At 44.8% G+C, this 14615-nt stretch overlaps 1 protein-coding gene across 10 annotated transcripts in view; it reads left to right on the top strand.

The window, feature by feature from the left end:
- The window catches only part of LOC127931170 (octapeptide-repeat protein T2-like), a 34022-nt gene extending 23699 nt beyond the window's left edge, over positions 1–10323 (top strand). For 7 of the 10 annotated variants that reach the window (XR_008140182.1, XR_008140189.1, XR_008140194.1 and 4 more), the window contains 5 exons: positions 4918–5132; positions 8199–8869; positions 8900–9435; positions 9606–9665; positions 9788–10323. The gene's annotated coding sequence lies outside the window, so the exon portion shown is untranslated. Of the gene's footprint in view, positions 1–2139; positions 2168–4915; positions 5133–8198; positions 8870–8899; positions 9436–9605; positions 9666–9787 lie in introns of those variants that run through there. The other 3 variants (XR_008140183.1, XR_008140181.1, XR_008140198.1) reach the window with 2 other exon arrangements.
- The last annotated feature ends 4292 nt before the right edge of the window (positions 10324–14615 follow it).

The raw sequence follows: 14615 nt of genomic DNA, 5'->3' as shown, positions 1-14615 counted from the left end.
TGAAAAGAGCAGGGAGAAGTAAAAAAGGGATAAGAAAAAACAGGAGAAAGAAAACAAAAGGATGAAGAAAGGCAGAGAGAGAGGTAAAGGGATGAAGAAGGGAGAGAGGCAGAGGGAAACGAGATGTAAAGGGATACAGAGAAAATAGAAAGAAAGTAAAGGGATGAAGAAAGGCAGAGATGAAGAGGAAGAAAAAAGGATGAAGGAAAAACAGAAAGAGAAAGTAAGGATGAGAAAAACGAAGGAAAATAAAAAACATAAAACAGAAAAAAAATAAAAAAAGAAAGAAAAACAGTAAAGAAAATAAAAGGATAGAAAAAAGAAGTGGGAAAAAAAAGGATGAAGAAAAACAGAAAAAAAAAGGGATGAAAAAACAGAAGAAGGAGTAAAGGATGAAGAAAGGCAGAAAGAGAAGAGGTAAAGGATGAAGAAAGGCAGAGAGAGGAGGCAAAGGATGAAGAAAGGCAGAGAGAGGTAAAGGGATGAAAAAGGCAGAGAGAAGGTAAAGGATGAAGAAAGGCAGAAGGATGAAGAAAGGCAGAGAGAGAGGTAAAGGGATGAAAAAGGCAGAGCAGGTAAAATAAAGGATAAAAAAGAAAGAGCAGGATAAAGGGATGAAGAAAGGATGAAGAGGTAAAGGGATGAAGAAAAACAGAGAGAAAATAAGGATGAAGAAAGGCAGAAAGAGGTAAAAGGGATGAAGAAAAACAGAAAGACGAGAGGTAAAGGGATGAAGAAAGGCAGAAGAAGGTAAAGGGATGAAGAAAGGCAGGAGAGAGAAGAAAAGGATAGAAGAAAAAAGGCAGTGAGAGAGAAAAGGGATAAAGAAAACCAGATAAAAGGGATGAAGAAAGGCAGAGAGAGAGGTAAAGGATGAAAAAGGAGGGAAGGTAAAAGGATGAGGGAGAGAGGTAAAGGATGAAGAAAGGCAGGAGAGAGGTAAAAGGATGAAGAAAGGCAGAGAGAAGAGGTAAAGGATGAAGAAAAGGCAGGTAAAGGCATGAAGAAAGGCAGGGGAGGAGGTAAAGGGATGAAGAAAGACAGGGAGAGATGGGGATGAAGAAAGGAGTGAGAGAGGCAAAGGGATGAATGAAGGCAGAGAGAAGATAAAGGGATGAAGAAAGGCAGATAGAGAGATAGAGGTAAAGGGATAAAGGAAGAGAGAGGTATAAGGATGAAGAAAGGCAGAGAAAATAAAAAACATGAAGAAAGGCAGAGAGAGAGGTAAAGGGATTTTTGAAGAAAAAACAGGGAGAGGGAAGTAAAGGATGAAAGAAAGGCAGGAGAGAAATAAAGGATGAAGAAAGGCAGGAGAAGAGGTAAAGGGATGAAGAAAGGCAGGAGGGAGAGAAGAAAAGGATAAAGAGAGAAAGGCAGGAAGGTAAAGGATGAAGAAAGGCAGAGAGAGAGGTAAAGGGATGAAGAAAGGCAGAGAGCGAGAAAGGGATGAAGAAAGAGAGAGAGGTAAAGGGATGAAGAAAGGCAGAGAGATAGATAAAGGGATGAAGAAAGGCAGAGAGTGAGGTAAAGGATGAAGAAAGGCAGAGAGAGAGGTAAAGGGATCAAGAAAGGCAGGGAGAGAGGTAAAAGGATGAAGAAAGGCAGAGGGGAGGTAAAGGGATGAAGAAAGACAGGGAGAGAGGTAAAGGGATGAAGAAAGGCAGGATAGATAGAAAAAAAGGATGAAGAAAGGCAGAGAGAGAGAGGTAAAGGGATGAAGAAAGGCAGGAGAGAGGTAAAGGGATGAAGAAATGCAGAGAGCGAGGAGAGAAAAGGCAGAATGAGAGGTAAAGGGGATGAAGAAAGGCAGAGAGAGAGGTACAGGGATGAAGAAAGGCAGAGAGAGAGATACAGGGATGAAGAAAGGCAGAGAGGAGGTAAAGGGATGAAGAAAGGCAGTGAGAGAGGTAAAGGGATGAAGAAAGGCAGGGAGAGAGGGACAAAAGGCAGGAGAGAGGTAAAGGGATAAGGAAAAAGGAGAGAGAGGTAAAAGGATGAAGAAAGGCAGAGAGAGAGGTAAAGGATGAAGAAAGGCAAAAAAAAGGATGCAGAGAGCGAGAGAGAAAGGCAGAATGAGAGGTAAAGGATGAAGAAAAACAGAGAGAGAGGTAAAGGGATGAAGAAAGGCAGGAGAGAGGTAAAAGGATGAAGAAAGGCAGGGAGAGAGGTAAAGGGATGAAGAAAGGCAGAGAGAGAGAGGTAAAAAGGATGAAGAAACGCAGAGAGAGAAGTAAAGGGATGAAGAAAGGCAGGAGAGAGATGTAAAGGATGACAGAAAGGCAGAAAGAGAGGTAAAGGGATAAAGAAAGGCAGGAGAGAGATAAAGGGATGAAGAAATGCAGAGAGCGAGAGAAGAAAGGCAGAGAGAGAGGTACAGGGATGAAGAAAGGCAGAGAGATAGATAAAGGGATGAAGAAAGGCAGAGAGAGAGGTAAAGGATGAAGAAAGGCAGAGAGAGAGAGGTAAAGGGATGAAGAAAGGCAGGGAGAGGTAAAAGGATGAAGAAAGGCAGGAGGAGGTAAAGGGATGAAGAAAGACAGAGAGAGGTAAAGGGATGAAGAAAGGCAGGGATAGAGGAAAAAGGATGAAGAAAGGCAGAGAGAGAGAGGTAAAGGATGAAGAAAGGCAGGGAGAGAGGTAAAGGGATGAAGAAAAACAGAGAGCGAGAGAGAAAGGCAGAATGAGAGGTAAAGGGATGAAGAAAGGCAGAGAGAGGTACAGGGATGAAGAAAGGCAGAGAGAGAGATAAAGGGATGAAGAAAAAGCAGGAGAGGAGGAGAGGTAAAGGATGAAGAAAGGCAGGGAGAGAGGTGAAAGGATGAAGAAAGGCAGAAAGAGAGGCAAAGGGATGAGGAAAGGCAGGAGAGAGAGGTAAAGGATGAAGAAAGGCAGAGAGAGAGGTAAAGGGATGAAGAAATGCAGAGAGAGAGAGAAAGGATGAGAATGAGAAGAGGTAAAGGGATGAAGAAAGGCAGAGAGAGAGAAACAGGGATAAAAAGGATGAAGAAAGGATAAAGCAGAGAGAGAGGTAAAAGGATGAAGAAAGGCAGAGAGAGAGGCAAAGGATGAAGAAAGGCAGAAGAGGTAAAGGATGAAGAAACAAGTGAGAGAGAAGGTAAAGGATGAAGAAAGGCAGGAGAGGATGTAAAAGGCAGGAGAGAGGTACAGAAAGGCAGGAGAGAGGTAAAAGGATGAAGAAAGGCAGGAGAGGTAAAGGATGAAGAAAGGCAGGAGAGAGAAAAGTAAAGGCATGAAGAAAAAGGGATGAAGAAAGGCAGGAGGAAAAGGTAAAAAGGGATGAATAAAGAAAGGCAGTGAGAGAAGTAAAGGATGAAGAAAGGCAGGAGAGAGATGTAAAAGGATGAAGAAAGGCAGAGAGAGAGGTAAAGGGATGAAGAAAGGCAGAGAGAGGTAAAGGGATGAAGAAAGGCAGAGAGAGAGTAAAGGGATGAAGAAAGGCAGAGAGAACAGAGGTAAAGGGATAAAGGAAAGAAAAGGCAGGGAGAGAGGTAAAGGATGAAGAAAGGCAGAGAGAAATAAAGGGATGAAGAAAGGAGAGAGAGAGAGAAAGGATGACTGAAAGGCAGAGAGAGAGGTAAAGGGATGAAGAAAGGCAGAGAGAGAGGTAAAGGGATGAAGAAAAGGCAGAAAGAGAGGAAATAGGGGATGAAGAAAGGAGGAGAGAGGTAAAGGATAAAGAAAGGCAGAGAGAGAGGCAAAAGGATGAAGAAAGGCAGAGGGAGGTAAAGGGATGAAGAAAGGCAGGAGAGAGTAGGGATGAAGAAAGGCAGGGAGAGAGGTAAAGGGATGAAGAAAGGCAGGGAGAGAGGTAAAGGGATGAAGAAAGGTAGGAGAGAGGTAAAGGGATGAATAAAGGCAGGGAGAGAGGGGTAAAGGGATGAAGAAAGGCAGGAGAGAGAGGATGAAGAAAGGCATTGAGGGAGGTAAAGGGATGAAGAAAGGCAGGGAGAGAGGTAAAAAAGGATGAAGAAAGGCAGGAGAGAGTTAAAAGGATGAAGAAAGGCAGAGAGAGAGGTAAAGGATGAAGAAATGCAGAGAGCGAGAGAGAAAGGCAGAGAGAGATACAGGGATGAAGAAAGGCAGAGAGAGGTAAAGGGATGAAGAAAGGTAGGAGAGAGGTGAAAGGATGAATAAAGGCAGGAGAGAGGGGTAAAGGATGAAGAAAGGCAGGGAGAGAGGGTAAAGGATGAAGAAAGGCAGGGAGGAGGTAAAGGATGAAGAAAGGCAGGAGAGAGGTAAAGGGATGAAGAAAGGCAGGAGAGAGAGGGATTAAAAGGATGAAGAAAGGCAGAGAGAGAGGTAAAGGATGAAGAAATGCAGAGAGCGATAAAGATGAAGAAAGGCAGAGAGAGAGGTAAAGGGATGAAGAAAGGCAGAGAGATAGATAAAGGATGAAGAAAGGCAGGAGAGAAGTAAAGGGATGAAGAAAGGCAGAGAGAGAGAGGTAAAGGATCAAGAAAGGCAGGGATAGAGGAAAAAGGATGAAGAAAGGCAGAGAGAGAGAGGTAAAGGGATGAAGAAAGGCAGGGAGAGAGGTAAAGGGATGAAGAAATGCAGAGAGCGAGAGAGAAAGGCAGAATGAGAGGTAAAGGGATGAAGAAAGGCAGAGAGAGAGGTACAGGGATGAAGAAAGGCAGAGAGGGAGATACAGGGATGAAGAAAGGCAGAGAGTGAGGTAAAGGGATGAAGAAAGGCAGTGAGAGAGGTAAAGGGATGAAGAAAGGCAGGGAGAGAGGTGAAAGGCAGGGAGAGAGGTAAAGGGATGAGGAAAGGCAGGGAGAGAGTTAAAAGGATGAAGAAAGGCAGAGAGAGAGGTAAAGGGATGAAGAAATGCAGAGAGCGAGAGAGAAAGGCAGAATGAGAGGTAAAGGGATGAAGAAAGGCAGAGAGAGAGAGGTAAAGGGATGAAGAAAGGCAGGGAGAGAGGTAAAAGGATGAAGAAAGGCAGGGAGAGAGAGGTAAAGGGATGAAGAAAGGCAGGGAGAGAGGTAAAAGGATGAAGAAACGCAGTGAGAGAAGTAAAGGGATGAAGAAAGGCAGGGAGAGAGATGTAAAAGGGATACAGAAAGGCAGTGAGAGAGGTAAAGGGATAAAGAAAGGCAGGGAGAGAGGTAAAGGGATGAAGAAATGCAGAGAGCGAGAGAGAAAGGCAGAGAGAGAGGTACAGGGATGAAGAAAGGCAGAGAGATAGATAAAGGGATGAAGAAAGGCAGAGAGTGAGGTAAAGGGATGAAGAAAGGCAGAGAGAGAGGTAAAGGATCAAGAAAGGCAGGGAGAGAGGTAAAAGGATGAAGAAAGGCAGGAGGGGAGGTAAAGGGATGAAGAAAGACAGGGAGAGAGGTAAAGGGATGAAGAAAGGCAGGGATAGAGGAAAAATGATGAAGAAAGGCAGAGAGAGAGAGGTAAAGGGATGAAGAAAGGCAGGAGAGAGGTAAAGGGATGAAGAAATGCAGAGAGCGAGAGAGAAAGGCAGAATGAGAGGTAAAGGATGAAGAAAGGCAGAGAGAGAGGTACAGGGATGAAGAAAGGCAGAGAGAGAGATACAGGGATGAAGAAAGGCAGAGTGAAAAGGGATGAAGAAAGGCAGTGAGAGAGTAAAGGGATGAAGAAAGGCAGGAGAGAGGTGAAAGGATGAAGAAAGGCAGGGAGAGAGTAAAGGATGAGAAAGGCAGGAGAGAGAGTTAAAAGGATGAAGAAAGGCAAGAGGGATGAAGAAAGCAGAGAGCAGAGAGAAAGGCAGAATGAGAGGTAAAGGGATGAAGAAAGGCAGAGAAATAAAGGATGAAGAAAAGGCAGAGAGAGAGAGAGGTAAAGGGATGAAGAAAGGCAGAGATGAAGAGGGTAAAGGGATGAAGAAAGGCAGAGAGAGAGTAAAGGATGAAGAAAGGCAGAGAGAGAGGTGAAAGGATGAAGAAAAGGCAGGGAGAGAGGTAAAGGGATGAGGAAAAAGGGGAAGAGAGAGTGGATGAAGAAAGGCAGAGAGAGAGAGGTAAAGGATGAAGAAAGCAGAGAGCGAGAGATGAAAAAGGCAGAGAGAGGTAAAGGGATGAAGAAAGGCAGAGAGAGAGGTAAAGGGATGAAGAAAGGCAGGAGAGAGGTAAAAGGATGAAGAAAGGCAGAGAGAGAGGTAAAGGGATGAAGAAAGGCAGAGAGAGAGATGAAGAAAGGCAGAAGAGGTAAAAGGATGAAGAAAGGCAGAGAGAAGGTAAAGAGAGAAGTAAAGGGATGAAGAAAGGCAGGGAGAGAGATGTAAAAGGGATAAGAAAGGCAGTGAGGAGGTAAAGGATGAAGAAAGGCAGGAGAGAGGTAAAGGGATGAAGAAAGGCAGAGAGAGAGGTAAAGGGATGAAGAAAGGCAGTGAGAGAGGTAAAGGATGAAGAAAGGCAGGGAGAGAGGTAAAAGGATGAAGAAAGGCAGGAGAGGTAAAGGGATGAAGAAAGGCAGGAGAGAGGTAAAGGATGAAGAAAGGCAGAGAGAGAGGTAAAGGGATGAAGAAAGGCAGAGAGAGAGGTAAAGGGATGAAGAAAGGCAGAGAGAGGTAAAGGGATGAAAAAGGAGAGGAGGGTAAAGGGATGAAGAAAGGCAGAGAGAGAGGTAAAGGATGAAGAAAGGCAGGAAGAGGTAAAGGGATGAAGAAAGGCAGAAGAGAGGTAAAGGATGAAGAAAGGCAGAGAGAGAGGTAAAGGATGAAGAAAGCAGAGAGAGAGGTAAAGGGATGAAGAAAGGCAGAGAGAGAGGTAAATGAAGATGAAGAAAGGCAGAAAGAGAGGAGTAAAAGGGATGAAGAAAGGCAGAGAAAAAAGGATGAAGAAAGGCAGAGAGGTAAGGGATGAAGAAAGGCAGGAGAGGTAAAGGATGAAGAAAAGAAAAGGCAGGGAGAGGTAAAGGATGAAGAAAGGCAGGGAGAGAGGTAAAGGATGAAGAAAGGCAGGGAGAGAGAGTAAAGGGATGAAGAAAGGCAGAGAGAGAGGTAAAAGGATGAAGAAAGGCAGGAGAGAGAGAAGAAAGGCAGGGATGAAGAAAAGGATGAAGAAAGCAGAGAGGTAAAGGGATGAAGAAAGGCAGAGAGAGAGGTAAAGGATGAAGAAAGGAGAGAAAGGCAGAGGAAAGGCAAAATGAAGAAAGAGGTAAAGGGATGAAGAAAGGCAGAGAGAGAGGTAAAGGGATGAAGAAAGGCAGAGAGATAGATAAAGGATGAAGAAAGGCAGAGAGTGAGGTAAAGGATGAAGAAAGGCAGAGAGAGAGTAAAAGGATGAAGAAAGGCAGAGGAGAGAAGGGAAAGAAAGCAGAGAAAAGAGAAGAAAGGCAGTAAAAAGGGATGAAGAAAGGCAGAGAGAAGAGGTAAAGGGAAGAAAGAAGAAGAGAGTAAAAGGATGAAGAAAGGCAGAGAGAGGTAAAGATAATCAGAAAGGCAGAAAGGCAGAGAGAAGGTAAAGGGATGAAGAAAGGCAGAGAGAGAGGTAAAGGGATGAAGAAAGGCAGAGAGAGAGGATAAAGGATGAAGAAAGGCAGAAAGAGAGAGAGAGGTAAAAGGATAAATAGTCAGGAGAGAGGTAAAGGATGAAGAAAGGCAGAGAGAGAGGTAAAGGGATGAAGAAAGGCAGGAGAGAGGTAAAAGGATGAAGAAAGGCAGTGAGAGAAGTAAAGGGATGAAGAAAGGCAGGAGAGAGATGTAAAGGGATGAAGAAAGGCAGGGAGAGAGGTAAATTGATAAAGAAAGGGAGAGAGGTAAAGGATGAAGAAAGGCAGAGAGAGGGATAAAAAGGCAGGATGAAAAGGATGAAGAAAGGCAGGAGAGAGAGGTAAAGGGATGAAGAAAGGCAGGGAGAGGTAAAGGGATGAAGAAAGGCAGAGAGAGAGTAAAGGATGAAGAAAGGCAGGGAGAGAGGTAAAGGGATGAAGAAAGGCAGAGAGAGAGGTAAAGGATGAAGAAAGGCAGAGAGAGAGGTAAAATGGGATGAAAAGATGAAGAAAGCAGAGGAGAGGTAAAGGGATGGTAAAGGGATGAAGAAAGGCAGGGAGAGAGGTAAAGGGATGAAGAAAGGCAGGGAGAGAGGTAAAAGGGATGAAGAAAGGCAGGGAGAGAGGTAAAAGGATGAAGAAAGGCAGTGAGAGAGGTAAAGGGATGAAGAAAGGCAGGGAGAGAGGTAAAGGGATAAAGAAAGGCAGGGAGAGAGGTAAAAGGGATGAAGAAAGGCAGAGAGAGAGGTAAAAGGATGAAGAAAGGCAGTGAGAGAGGTAAAGGGATGAAGAAAGGCAGGGAGAGAGAGGTAAAGGCATGAAGAAAGGCAGGGAGTGAGGTAAAGGGATGAAGAAAGGCAGTGAGAGAGGTAAAGGGATGAAGAAAGGCAGGGAGAGAGAGGTAAAGGGATGAAGAAAGGCAGAGAGAGAGGTAAAGGGATGAAGAAAGGCAGAGAGAGAGGTAAAGGGATGAAGAAAGGCAGAGAGTGAGGTAAAGGGATGAAGAAAGGCAGAGAGAGAGGTAAAGGGATGAAGAAAGGCAGGGAGAGAGGTAAAGGGATGAAGAAAGGCAGAGAGAGAGGTAAAGGGATGAAGAAAGGCAGAGAGAGAGAGGTAAAGGGATGACGAAAGGCAGAGAGAGAGAGGTAAAGGGATGAAGAAAGGCAGAGAGAGAGGTAAAGGGATGAAGAAAGGCAGAAAGAGAGGAAATAGGGATGAAGAAAGGCAGTGAGAGAGGTAAAGGGATAAAGAAAGGCAGAGAGAGGTAAAAGGGATGAAGAAAGGCAGTGAGGGAGGTAAAGGGATGAAGAAAGGCAGGGAGAGAGGTAAAGGGATGAAGAAAGGCAGGGAGAGAGAGGTAAAGGGATGAAGAAAGGCAGGGAGAGAGGTAAAGGGATGAAGAAAGGCAGTGAGAGAGGTAAAGGGATGAAGAAAGGTAGGGAGAGAGGTGAAAGGATGAATAAAGGCAGGGAGAGAGGGGTAAAGGGATGAAGAAAGGCAGGGAGAGAGGTAAAAGGATGAAGAAAGGCAGTGAGGGAGGTAAAGGGATGAAGAAAGGCAGGGAGAGAGGTAAAGGGATGAAGAAAGGCAGGGAGAGAGTTAAAAGGATGAAGAAAGGCAGAGAGAGAGGTAAAGGGATGAAGAAATGCAGAGAGCGAGAGAGAAAGGCAGAGAGAGAGGTACAGGGATGAAGAAAGGCAGAGAGATAGATAAAGGGATGAAGAAAGGCAGAGAGTGAGGTAAAGGGATGAAGAAAGGCAGAGAGAGAGAGGTAAAGGGATCAAGAAAGGCAGGGAGAGAGGTAAAAGGATGAAGAAAGGCAGTGAGGGAGGTAAAGGGATGAAGAAAGACAGGGAGAGAGGTAAAGGGATGAAGAAAGGCAGGGATAGAGGAAAAAGGATGAAGAAAGGCAGAGAGAGAGAGGTAAAGGGATGAAGAAAGGCAGGGAGAGAGGTAAAGGGATGAAGAAATGCAGAGAGCGAGAGAGAAAGGCGGAATGAGAGGTAAAGGGATGAAGAAAGGCAGAGAGAGAGGTACAGGGATGAAGAAAGGCAGAGAGAGAGATACAGGGATGAAGAAAGGCAGAGAGTGAGGTAAAGGGATGAAGAAAGGCAGAGAGAGAGGTAAAGGGATGAAGAAAGGCAGTGAGAGAGGTAAAGGGATGAAGAAAGGCAGGGAGAGAGGTGAAAGGATTAATAAAGGCAGGGAGAGAGGGGTAAAGGGATGAAGAAAGGCAGGGAGAGAGGTAAAAGGATGAAGAAAGGCAGTGAGGGAGGTAAAGGGATGAAGAAAGGCAGGGAGAGAGGTAAAGGGATGAGGAAAGGCAGGGAGAGAGTTAAAAGGATGAAGAAAGGCAGAGAGAGAGGTAAAGGGATGAAGAAATGCAGAGAGCGAGAGAGAAAGGCAGAATGAGAGGTAAAGGGATGAAGAAAGGCAGAGAGAGAGGTACAGGGATGAAGAAAGGCAGAGAGAGAGATACAGGGATGAAGAAAGGCAGAGAGTGAGGTAAAAGGATGAAGAAAGGCAGAGAGAGAGGTAAAGGGATAATAATAATATAATAATATATGCCATTTAGCAGACGCTTTTATCCAAAGCGACTTACAGTCATGTGTGCATACATTCTATGTATGAAGAAAGGCAGGATGAAGAAAGGCAGTGAGAGAGGTAAAGGGATGAAGAAAGGCAGGGAGAGAGGTGAAAGGATGAATAAAGGCAGGGAGAGAGGTAAAAGGGGTGAAGAAAGGCAGTGAGAGAGAGGTAAAGGGATGAAGAAAGGCAGAGAGAGAGGTAAAGGGATGAAGAAAGGCAGAGAGAGAGAGGTAGGGATGAAGAAAGGCAGAGAGAGAGGTAAAGGGATGAAGAAAGGCAGAAAGAGAGGAAATAGGGATGAAGAAAGGCAGGGAGAGAGAGGTAAAGGGATGAAGAAAGGCAGTGAGAGAGAGGTAAAGGGATTAAGAAAGGCAGAGAGAAAAAGAAAGGAGGACTGAGATAGTGGGAAAAGGGCTGTGTATAGTAAAAAATAAAGCCTGTTCAGGGTTGAGAGTGGTTGTTATGCAGGAGAGATGAAGAATGAGTTAAAGAGAAATAAAAAGACTACTGTAAGAATCTGTGTGTGTTCTGATGCTCTTATCCCAACGGCTTGAACTGTTTGCCCTTGAATTGCTTTTGGGCTTACTGAATTTGTACTTTTATACCTAATCTGATGTTCAGAAGGAAAAGAAAGGAACCTACCTTGTCTGTCAGTATTGATTTGTTTCCCCTGTTCCTTCTCTCTTGCCAAAAGCATAGCTGCTTTCTCTTCAAACGGAATGGAATTAGTTTGTTAGATTTCAATGTAAATGCACACATCGCTTCATAATGTTGACGTGTCAATCAGGGGCTGCTATGCAATATGTGTGAGAGCAGTTTGTGTCACAACAGCGTCACTACCACAAACAAATACAACTTTGTTTTGGTATTGACCGTTTCGGGTGTGACAATTAATGTCTCTTTTCCAATTTTCCAAATAGCTGTTGCTACTACATTATATGGTCGACACTATTTGTGACAGCTGATGACGACTGCCATGTACAAGTCCGAGTGGCATAGACTAAAATACAGTAGAATAAATACTGTATATACATATGAGATGACTAAAGCAGTATGTAAACATTATTAAAGTGACTAGTGTTCCAAGTCTATGTATATGGGGCAGCAGCCTCTACGGTGCAGGGTTAAGTAACCATGTGGAAGCTGCCTAGTGATGGCAATTTAACAGTCTGTTGGCCACTGTATTGGCAGGATATATTTTTGTTGTGTTTCTGTACACACACACACACACCTAAAGCTCATTACAGTTGCCCTCTGCTACTGTACCTGTCAATCCATATTGGACCATAACACTTCTGATACTTTACATTACTCTCATTGATGCTCTGTCTCCTCCTCTTCCTCCTCATCCTCCTCCTAGATATAGGTCCTAGCAGCTAGCTAATATGGCTGACAACATTTGTTGCCAGCGAGGTTTTTTTTCTCTCTCTCCTGACTGGCAACTACAGCTAATGCCGGGCTTGCTAAGTAGAGAGGGAGGGCTGTGAAAGGACAGACTGTCAGCGGTGGCAGTCGCCCGCAACACCAGCTGTGCCCTCTCCCACTGTGCACTGACGCTCATTTGGGCCAGGTCATCTAGGGACACACAGAGAGGGAGGGACAGAGAGAGAGAGAGAGAGAGAGAAGAGAAGAGAAGAGAAGAGAGAGAAGAGAAGAGGGAGAAGAGAGAGAAGAAAGAGGAGAGAGAGAGAGAGAGAGAGAGAGGAGGGAGGAGAGAGAGAAGAAGAGGGAGAGGTAAAGAGACACTGAGGGAGGGAGCAGAGAGGGAAAGCTGACTGACTCCCTGTAGAAGAGGCAGGAGCAGGAAAGGAGGTTAGGATCCTGGTTCTGAATTTGTGTGTTTGCGTGTGCGTCTTCCTCTGGCTCTTCTGTCCTCTTTGCCACAGGGCTGGACAGACATACAGCCAGGCAGTGGCAATAGAACAGATATCACAGTCACTGGAGAACAAAAGCACACTTCATCCCTCTGCATCCATCCATACATTGGCTCATATGGCCCTCTCCAGTTTGGCTGGAGTCCTATGATCCTCTTAGTGGTGTCCTGTCCCAATGCCAGACGGACACATTCCTCAGACGCTGATGACGATCCCAGATAACAATCATAAACTCATTAGGAGAATTTTAGACTATACTAATCAATGCCAACTCATGCTAATTGACATCGCTGGGGTGAGCGATTGTGGCTTGGAAAACTTTTGGAGCTGCTGTGTGGATTAATGCAAGGCATTGGTGGAGGGCTGCCGCAGTAGTGCGTGAGTGGAATATCAGAGAGAGCGAGAGGGGCAGAAGAGGGAGAGGGCGGAAATTTGGAAGGGGTGGGACACAGTGTCTTCTTACTGTAATTGAACATGAAGACAATCACTCATAGGCTGCATGCACTCATTGCTTATTTATTTTAATGCACATGTAACACCATTTCCCCTCCACCCTTCATTAGAATTGAGCATGCAGAACACTGTGAATGCTGGTTGCTGGTTCACGTTTATTTCTAATGGGTATTCTTCAGTGTGTTCTGTTGTTGTCATAGAATTAGGAATCTTAATAGGACCTCTTTGGTTGTTGTGCTCCATTTGCTAGCTGTGTGTGAATCCCCTCAAGTAAACACTGTGCCGGTTGGCTGGCTGGCTGGCTGGCTGGCTGGCTGGCTGTCTGGCAGCCCGGGGTTATGCCCATGTCAGGGTGTCAGCGTCAGGTTATTGAAGGGGAAGCGGAGGCTAGGATTCAGAGAAGTCGGTAACACTTTACTTAACGCCTATATGCATTATGATATGGTCGTAATGGTTGTGATGCATTACAAGACTCCCTTCATAACCCCCTTATAGTGTCTTATTATCATTTGATAATGATCCTGGCTAAATACCAGCCATTGTAGAAATACATTGATACATAGAAAGACATGATATGCCTTGATATAACACAAGTTAATAAGCATTGCTGTGTGTGTGTGTGTGTGTGTGTGTGTGTGTGTGTGTGTGTGTGTGTGTGTGTGTGTGTGTGTGTGTGTGTGTGTGTGTGTGTGTGTGTGTGTGTGTGTGTGTGTGTGTGTCCATGCTCGTGTTTGTGCTGTCTGAACACTGACAGTGATAGCACACACTCAATAACAGTTCAGGACAACTAATACTTTATGCCATCATTGTTTTGGATATCGGCAGTATGTGTTTTGTTTAGTTCAGAATAGCAGGAGGACACATGGGTTAGCAGTAGCAGTGATATTGTATCTGGAGCTACTTCCAGACTGTGGGGGGAACGGTTTGCATCTATGTGAAGGGATCTGCTACAGTAATGATAGCCAAGCTGACAAAATTACTTCTTCTTTTCTATCAGTCTGGGGCCAAAGCGAACTGCAGATTGGGTATTTATTTTTGGTGCAGGGAAGTCTTCCAAGTGTGTGTGTGTGTGTGTGTGTGTGTGTGTGTGTGTGTGTGTGTGTGTGTGTGTGTGTGTGTGTGTGTGTGTGTGTGTGTGTGTGTGTGTGTGTGTGTGTGTGTGTGTGTGTGTGTGTGTGTGTGTGTGTGTGTGTGTGCATGTGTCTGTGCCCATGTGGTTGTGTGCGTGTCTATGCTTGTGTGTGTGTTTGTTGGGAGGTGTGGGGGAACGGCAGAGGTGTGTGTGTTGGGGGGAGGACTGTGGTGTACCTGGGCTCTCTCTCTCCAGCTGGGAAAGAGAAGCTTTAGCAGAAGGGGCGAGGTTAAAGAGGTGAAGGGGCTGGGGCACAACTCCATTTTCCCTTTCGATGAATTTCCACAGTCTCTTCTTTCTTTCGCTTTTATTCAACAGAGTGAGGCAGTGAAAGAGCGCAATAGAGAGAGAGAGAGAGAGAGAGAGAGAGAGAGAGAGATGGAGAGAGTGAAAGAGAGAATCAAGACCATTTTTTTAAGAGTCGATCTTGGCTTTCTTACAAACAGATGTTGCCTGTCATTTGGCCGTTAAGCAGGCACCCGGTTAGTAGAACACAGAGGTTTTACTGGCTGAAAATATATGTTCTTTCTTATTTATCGTTTCATTATCATGATGAAAATCGAACTCTTATAAACAGGGAAATCTATCTTTGTTATTTAGTTTTTTGCCTTTTAGTTCTCTGTCCGCTTTCCTTTCCTTCCTCTTCCTTCCTCTCTCTCTGCCTATTTTTCTTTGTCTCACTCTTTCTCTCTTTTCTATTGCCTTTTTGATGGGTTCGTTAGTTGCATGTTTGTGTTTTGTTTCCTTGTGGGTCACAGTGGACCTTCTGCCAAGTGCTGTAGGCGCCCTGAGTAGAGAGAGAAAACATTTGGAAACAATAAAAAGACAATCGGTAAGTCATTATTAACCTGCTTTCAAGCTCGCTGGTGCTTCTTCCTCGTCTTCCAGCTTTCTCTCTCTCTCTCGCTCTCATATAGTTTCTCCAACCTCACTGTTTCAACCGTAGCTATGACTTTCTCTTCTTGTGGTGTTTCCACGTTTCAGTGAAGCGATAGGGCCTACCTGTTCTTGGCTGTACGTTTTGTTTGCATTTCTAGGCATTTCGATGACGTGTCGCGTACCGACCTCTCTTTTAATCTCCCTGC

The sequence above is a fragment of the Oncorhynchus keta genome, chromosome 1, assembly GCF_023373465.1.
Source record: "Oncorhynchus keta strain PuntledgeMale-10-30-2019 chromosome 1, Oket_V2, whole genome shotgun sequence".
Taxonomy (NCBI): domain Eukaryota; kingdom Metazoa; phylum Chordata; class Actinopteri; order Salmoniformes; family Salmonidae; genus Oncorhynchus; species Oncorhynchus keta.
The sequence above is the reverse complement of the archived record's forward strand: the minus strand, read 5'-3'. Positions and strand labels throughout refer to the sequence as shown.